Here is an 8,054-nt window from a genome sequence, read left to right on the forward strand (position 1 = left end):
TGTCAATTCAAATATTTTCTTGATACCACTTTTGATATGTCTCATATTTTTCCAGCAGCTAATTTGGGAAGGAGAAAAGATTAAAACCTATATTAATTCAACCTCCACGGCTTGGGTATGTATATATTTCAAAGGAAATAATTCTTATACGAATCTTATACCCTGACATGACATTAACGAATAAACAAGATAGATGAGTGTAGATCAATGTAAGGAATACCTCTTGTCTTTCAACTATGCCTACAATAGCAAGGAATCAACTAAATATTTGCTTCCCCGTAGCAATGTGTTACTTGAAACCTCCCTAAAGCCATCAGTTGGTTATTCTGCATAATTAAGCTCCCGATATGCCACATACGTAGAGTGCCGCTGCCATCCTATAAAAGAACATATACCCAAAATCTCAGGAATACATAAGAACAAACAATGTAAATTATAGTTTTACAGTAAAAAGATAGCTTACAGCTACACGACTTCAACATTGCCATCTTTTGGAAGAAACTTCTTCCAAAACCACTGTTGTTTGAAGAGGTTTTCCTCAACTCCTTTGCCTCTTTCTTTTCTCTCTCGGGCAAAAAATTATAAATTGAGAAGCACATTCCCAGTATCAGAGCAGCAAATGGCATGAATATCAAAGCCTTTAGAAGGAGCAGCAAAACGACCGGATTCATGATTAGAGACAAGAGCAAAGATATGCTCGTCTCCCAGCATGCGTCTAACTCTCTAATCTCTTCGGCGTATGATTTTTCGGTCTACTCAGAAGCCCCCGAGAACATTGAATAGCAGCCTATGAAGGGGATGGCAAATGCCATGCCAACATAGACATTCTTTTGGCTAAGTTGAAAGATATGGTCTCCAATCGTATGTGCTTACTCAAACTTATGCCAAAATTCAACTTCAAACTCAAATAGAGCTAGTATGCATGCAATACTAAAAACCTGTATATAAATGGACTAATTAAAACCCAATGTTAACAGTTGCATGAGAGTAAATTAAGCCAACCTGAGAATGGGTAATGTTTTTGACAGCCTTGAATTCTAGAAAAGACATTTGATCCATCAGAGGCGGATCCAGAATTTAAATTTTATGGGTTCAACCTTTAATATTTTTAGGATTGAACCCATTATATTCTTAAAGCTATGGGTTCATATATACTATTTGTTGTAAGTTTCGTAAATTTTTATACATAAATTTATGCTCCGTATCGAAAGTTATGAGTTCAATTGAACTCGTCACTTGCGTGCTACATACGCCCTTGTGCTCCCTAAACACATTGGTGTCAATGCCACGATAATTTTCATATTTAGCCATGATGCACTTCACAGCTGTATATGCATAATGTTGTAGTGCGAGGGAATATATGTGAGGAGATTGTTCTGCTTTTCCTTGAACTGCTGCAGCTAAGACCCGGGCTATTGTTGGTATTTGATTGAATGAATCAAGTTTTGGTTCTTATTTGAGGCCTTTGCATGCGGCCTTGCTGGGGACCGAGCAGTGGCGGAGCTAGGGGCGGAAGGCGATTTATCCGAGAAATTGTACTGTGTATATAATGTTAATTTGTTATGTATATATGTGAGATGTCGAATCTCCTTGGCTTCTCCCTATGTTTAATTCTTTTATTATTTGAACCCCTTGATGAAATTCTAGCTTCGCCACTGGACCGAGCATGACCGATGCAGCAGTTCATGAACCCACAGCTGCATCAGCACCTACATTTCTCTTCACTTGCATACTATGTGTGAATTGCTATAAATGTGGGTACTCGAAATTATTCACGATGGATGTTATTTATTTTTGTCTTTGCGTTCTCTGAGACGGGAATTTGATCTCCTCGTCATTTGTATTTTCTGAGTCTTTTCACATAGTTCAGTTATTTTAATATGATAAAAGGTTGTTTTGTGAATTTACTATTGTAATTGGTACATTTCAATTACCTTAGTGTGACAAAAAATAAGGTAAAATTTAGTGATTATACTGATACATGTTCGGAGCTAGTCTATTAGGTGCGAGTTCGATTTGAATCCAGTCACTTTTATTTAAACATTATATTTGTATTAGAAAATTTATTAAATATATATACAAATTTAATCGTGAATCTAATATTTAAGACGAGCTATGAGTTTCGTAAAAAAAAATTAGAATCCATAAATTTCATGGCTCCGCCTATGTGTCCGTAATCTCCTCGTTTGTATCTTTTTCCTTCTTCTTGCTCTTTTCAGCTCAAATCAATGGCTTGACCTTCGGCCAGCTAATTAGTTTTCAGAATGGTATTCATATGCATTGTTTGACCCAAAATTTAGATTTGGGCTTGGACAATTAGATTTAATAAAATAGAGTCAATTTTGGCCAATATTAATGTCCAAAAGATATATTAACTGATTTTATAGTGGGATGATACACATATTATCCAAGTACAATCATACCTCTCTATAATAACATTCATATATAACAACACTTCACTATAAAAGCTAAGATTTTCCGGAATCAATTTTCATGTTATGTTATAATATATGTTCTATATAACATCACTTCACTATAACATCCAAAAATAATCGGAACAAACGAGACTGTTATAGAGAGGTTTGACTGTAGTAGTAAATGTTGACAACACTAGCAATATTCAATGACCCGAAAAGAAGGGAATGTCATTAAATAACAATAAATAGCAATGAATGACATTTAAGTAAACTAGTCTTAGAGTACGCGCTTTGCGCGCGTACCCTATATAAACTTTATAAATTATATAAATATTATTAAATAATATATTTGAATTTTTAAAAAATATAAGATCTTGAAAATGACAAATATTGATCTTATTTAGTCAGCAAAAATAATTTTGATAGCTTAGTAATCTATTATTTATCCTTATTTCGTTTTAACTTCGGATGAAAGTAATTGTCTAGGTAATATCTATTCTTGACCGAATAACTAAAGAAAATTTAAAAAATGACAAACAAATTATGTAGCTAAAAAGCAAATATTCATTTCTAAGTAGAATTTAGCTATAGGTTTGTGATGGATCCTATTAGTTATGACACAAACTTTAAAGCTAATTCCTATTTCTTAAAGTCAAATTTTGTAATAAATATTTTTTTTACCAAAAAAAAGTCCTTTTCATCTAGTTGACGGAAATATGCATTACAATAAATTAAGGTATTGCCTTGGAAACAAAGTGTTTTAATTTAGTATTTTATGATATTTATTTTAGGTAAAATTTTAATTATTTTAAAGTCCTAAATATAAAGACTTCTTACTTAATTCAAATAAGGAAAGATTTAAAAATAATAAATTTGATTTGATTCAAACACCTAAATATTAGATAGGAGAATAATCAAATGACTATTTTGTCTTGTGTGAACTCTATTTGAAAAGGGTAAAAAAGGCGAACGATATTTCATTAAGTGCCATCGTGCTTTTAATATAGTATAGATAAGAATATGTGAGTCACCCGAAATGGGTGAGATCTGTGGATATTCTTTCTCACAATGATGAATTATTGATGAGCCTTCGAACGTTTAGATTGTTCTTCGATCGAGTGGAAACGTTATGTAGGAATCTTAAAAAGGGTATATATTGTATGTTTGCAATAAAGTTAGATTCTATAGAGATAGTCAATGTATTATTCTTACAAGTGAATATCTTATATCCCCTATCATTCTGTCTCTTTCTATTTATAGGGAACATATACCTAAAAACCCTAATAATACAAGTTCAGAGAATATCCACTAGAATATTCTTTTAGTATCATATTCTAAAACTACCGGTTATTTACTTTGTCTATGATAAGCGCTCGACCTCGATCTTGATCTTCGACAACTCCTCGACCTTGATCTTCAATAACTCATCGGCTCTGACCTTCATCTTCTAAGGGACCGCTTCGACCTTGGGCAGGCCTTTGTCGAAGTCATACCGGCGATACGTGGCAGCCCATGAAGGCCCTCTTAATGCTAATTCACTTTAATCATATCAAAGATAATTTCTGGCCCATACAATTAGTCTCTCTACTTGTTGAGGTCATCCTCGCAGGTGAGTTCAATGAGCGAATAATGTCAGTCATGGTAAATCTTATAGAGAAGACTATTACGGGTCGTAGTCGTCGTGGCAATCCGACAACATGGCTCTCTATGGGCCGCGTATTTCAAATCCCTTAAATTTTTCGGGTGATTTGTTGGAGCCATCTGGGCCAAGTGGATGGATGACATCATGACATCATGCGTCATGATAATGCCTATTTTCGACGCATTACTTTGATTTGCACGTGATCATTGATTTGATATGTTATTTCGATTCCGGCGCAAATTAGGTTGAGCCATTTCGGGTTTGGTGCCCATTAAGGCAAAACGTTTTGGATTTTGGTGCCTTAATTTCTATAAATAGGAGTTGTTAAACCTGGATTTGAAATTTGACTCCTCTAAAGTTTTGAGATATTAGCCTTCTTCTCTGAATCTTCTTTCTCTGTTCCATTGCCTTACACCATATCTCATTCCCACTTTCTTGCATTCTTCTTTATTATCTCAAAGTATGTCAAACATATCCTCAGATGCTGGTGAAGGGAGTCGTGTTGCTCCCTTGGCAGTTGTGTTTCCTACTCGTAAGGAAAGTGTTTCCAACTTTGCTGAGGATAAAGCTTTCCCATCGGCAGAGAAGATACTCCTTCGCAACCCCGATGCTTCTAAACTCACAGGATCACCAGACGTGACACTCGGGAATTTTCTATCAACGATGGCATCCAAAGGGTTGACTGAATTAAAAGTCAAGTTTGGTCTTCCCAACCAAGTCAAACTCATCCCGGCTGAAAGGGACGTGGTGCAGTTTTATCATCCCGGGTACTACGCTTTACACTACTACACCTTACTAATCGGTTACTCGTTCCCTCTTCTTCCGTTGGTGGAAAAGTTTTGTCTCCATTACGACATTTGCCCTACTCAGCTTGCACCGTACGTCTACATAGTTATCATAATGTTGACCAAATTTTCTGAGCTGGTCGGGGTCGAACTGACGCTGCAACATTTGGTGCACCTATTCGCCCCTAGCTTCTATAGGGGAACGATGCTAAACCTTCAATGGGCGAATAATGCCAGTCGAGTTAAACGAGCGAATAATGTCATTCATGGTCGATCTTATCGAGCAGACTATTACGGAACGTAGTCATCGTGGCGAGCAAGCAAAATGGCTCTCTATAGGCTGCGTATTTCAAATCTCTTAAATTTTTCGGGTGATTTGTTGGAGCCATCTAGTCCAAGTGGAGGTATGATGTCATGGCATCATGCGTCATGATGATGCCTATTTCTGATGCATTGCTTCTATTTGCGCGTGATCTTTGATTGGATATGATGTTTCGATTCCGGCGCCAATTAGGATGAGTCGTTTCATGTTTGGTGCCATTAAGGCAAAACATTTCGGGTTTTGGTGCCTTAATTTCTATATATAAGAGTTGTTAAACCTGGGTTTGAAATTTCGCTCTCCTAAAGTTTTGAGATATTAGCTTTCTTCTCCGAACCTTCTTTTTTTGTTCCATTGCCTTACACCATATCTCAATCTCTCTTTCTTGCATTCTTCTTCATTATCTCAAAGTATGTCAAACATATCCTCAGATGCTGGTGAAAGGAGTCGCGTTGCTCCCTTGGCGGTTGTGTTTCCTACTCGTAAGGAAAGTGTTTCCAACATTGCCGAGGATAAAGCTTTCCCATCGGCGGAGGAGATACTCCTTCGCAACCTCGATGCTTCTAAACTCACAGGATCACCAGGCGTGACACTCGGGAATTTTCAATCAACGATGGCATCCAAAGGGTTGACTGAATTAAAAGTCAAGTTTGGTCTTCCCAACCACGTCGAACTGATCACGGCTGAAAGGGACGTGGTGCAGATTTATCATCTCGGGTACTTCGCTTTATACTACTACACCTTACTCATCAGTTACGCGTTCCCTCTTCTTCCGTTGGTGGAAAGGTTTTGTCGCCATTACAACATTTGCCCTGCCCAGCTTGCAATGTACGTCTACATAGTTATCACAATGTTGACCAAATTTTCCGAGCTGGCCGGGGTTGAACTGACGCTGCAACATTTGGTTCACCTATTTCCCCTAGCTTCTATAGGGGGACGATGCTAAACTTTCAATGAGCGAATAATGTCAGTCGAGTTCAATGAGCGAATTACATCAGTCGTGGTCGATCATATTGAGCAGACTATTGCGAGTCATAGTCGTCGCGGCGAGCAGGCAACATGGCTCTCTATGGGCCGCGTATTTCAAATCCCTTAAATTTTTTGGGTGATTTGTCGGAGCCATCTGTTCCAAGTGGATGGATGATGTCATGACATCATCCGTCATGATGATGCCAATTTCTGACGCATTTCTTTGATTTGCATATGATCTTTGATTGGATATGCTGTTTCGATTCCGGCGCCAATTAGGATGAGCCGTTTCGCGTTTGGTGCCCATTAAGGCAAAACGTTTTGGGTTTTGGTGCCTTAATTTCTATAAATAGAAGTTGTTAAACCTGGATTTCAAATTTCGCTCTCCTAAAGATTTGAGATATCAACCTTCTTCTCCGCATTTTCTTTCTCTGTTCCATTGCCTTACACCATTTTCCAATCTCTCTTTCTTGCATTCTTCTTCATTATCTCAAAGTATGTCATACATATCCTCAGATGCTGGTGAAGGGAGTCGCGTTGCTCCCTTGGCGGGTGTGTTTCCTATTTGTAAGGAAAGTGTTTCCACCATTTCTGAGGATAAAGCTTTCCCATCGGTGGAGGAGATACTCCTCCACAACCCCGATTCTTCTGATCTCACCCGATCACTGGACGCGACACTCGGGAATTTTCTATCAACGATGGTATCCAAAGGGTTGACTGAATTCAAAGCCAAGTTTTGTCTTCCCAACCATGTCGAACTGATCCCGGCTGAAAGGGATGTGGTGCGGGTTTATCATCCCGGGTACTGCGCTTTATACAACTACACCTTACTCATCGGTTACTAGTTCCCTATTCTTCCATTGGTGGAGGAATTTTGTCTCCATTACGGTGTTTGCCTTGCTTAGCTTGCACCATATGTCTACATAGTTATCAGAATGTTGACCAAATATTCTGAGCTGGTCGGGGTCGAACTGACACTACAATATTTGGTGCACCTATTCTCCCCTAGCTTCTATAGGGTAACGATGCTAAACCTTCAATGAGCGAATAATGTCAGTTGAGTTCAATGAGCGAATAATGTCAGTCGTAGTCGATCTTATCGAGCAGACTATTATGGGCCGTAGTCGTTGTGGCAATCAGGCAACATGGCTCTCTTTGGGCCGCATATTTCAAATCCCTTAAATTTTTCGTTTGATTTGTTGGAGCCATATGGTCCAAGTGGAGGGATGACATCATGACATCATGCATCATGATGATGCCTATTTTTGATGCATTGCTTCTATTTGCGCGTGATCTTTGATTGGATATGCTATTTCGATTCCGGCGCCAATTAGGATGAGTCGTTTCGGGTTTGGTGCCATTAAGGCAAAACGTTTCGGGTTTTGGTGCCTCAATTTTTATAAATAAGAGTTGTTAAACATGGATTTGTAATTTCGCTCTCCTAAAGTTTTGAGATATCAGCCTTCTTCTACGAATCTTCTTTCTCTGTTCCATTTCCTTACACCATTTCCTAATCTCTCTTTCTTGCATTCTTTTTCATTATCTCAAAGTATGTCAAACATATCCTAAGATGTTGTTTCGATCCCGAGTACTGCGCTTTATACTACTAAACTTTACTCATCGGTTACTCATTCCCTCTTCTTCCATTGGTGGAAAACTTTTGTCGCCATTAAGGCGTTTGCCTTGCTCAGCTTGCACCGTACGTCTACATAGTTATCAAAATGTCGACCAAATTTTCTGATTTTGCCGGGGTCGAACTGACGGTGCAACATTGGTGCACCTATTTTCCCCTAGCTTGTATAGGGGAATGATGCTAAACCTTCGCCACCGCTGAGGAAAGAGCTTGGTGGTGATGATTGACGACAAGGCCAGTCACCAGTTCTGGCTTGACTTCTTTTATGTTAGAACTGAGGACATTGTGG

Source organism: Nicotiana tomentosiformis, chromosome 9 (genome assembly GCF_000390325.3).
Source record: "Nicotiana tomentosiformis chromosome 9, ASM39032v3, whole genome shotgun sequence".
Taxonomy (NCBI): Eukaryota; Viridiplantae; Streptophyta; class Magnoliopsida; order Solanales; family Solanaceae; genus Nicotiana; species Nicotiana tomentosiformis.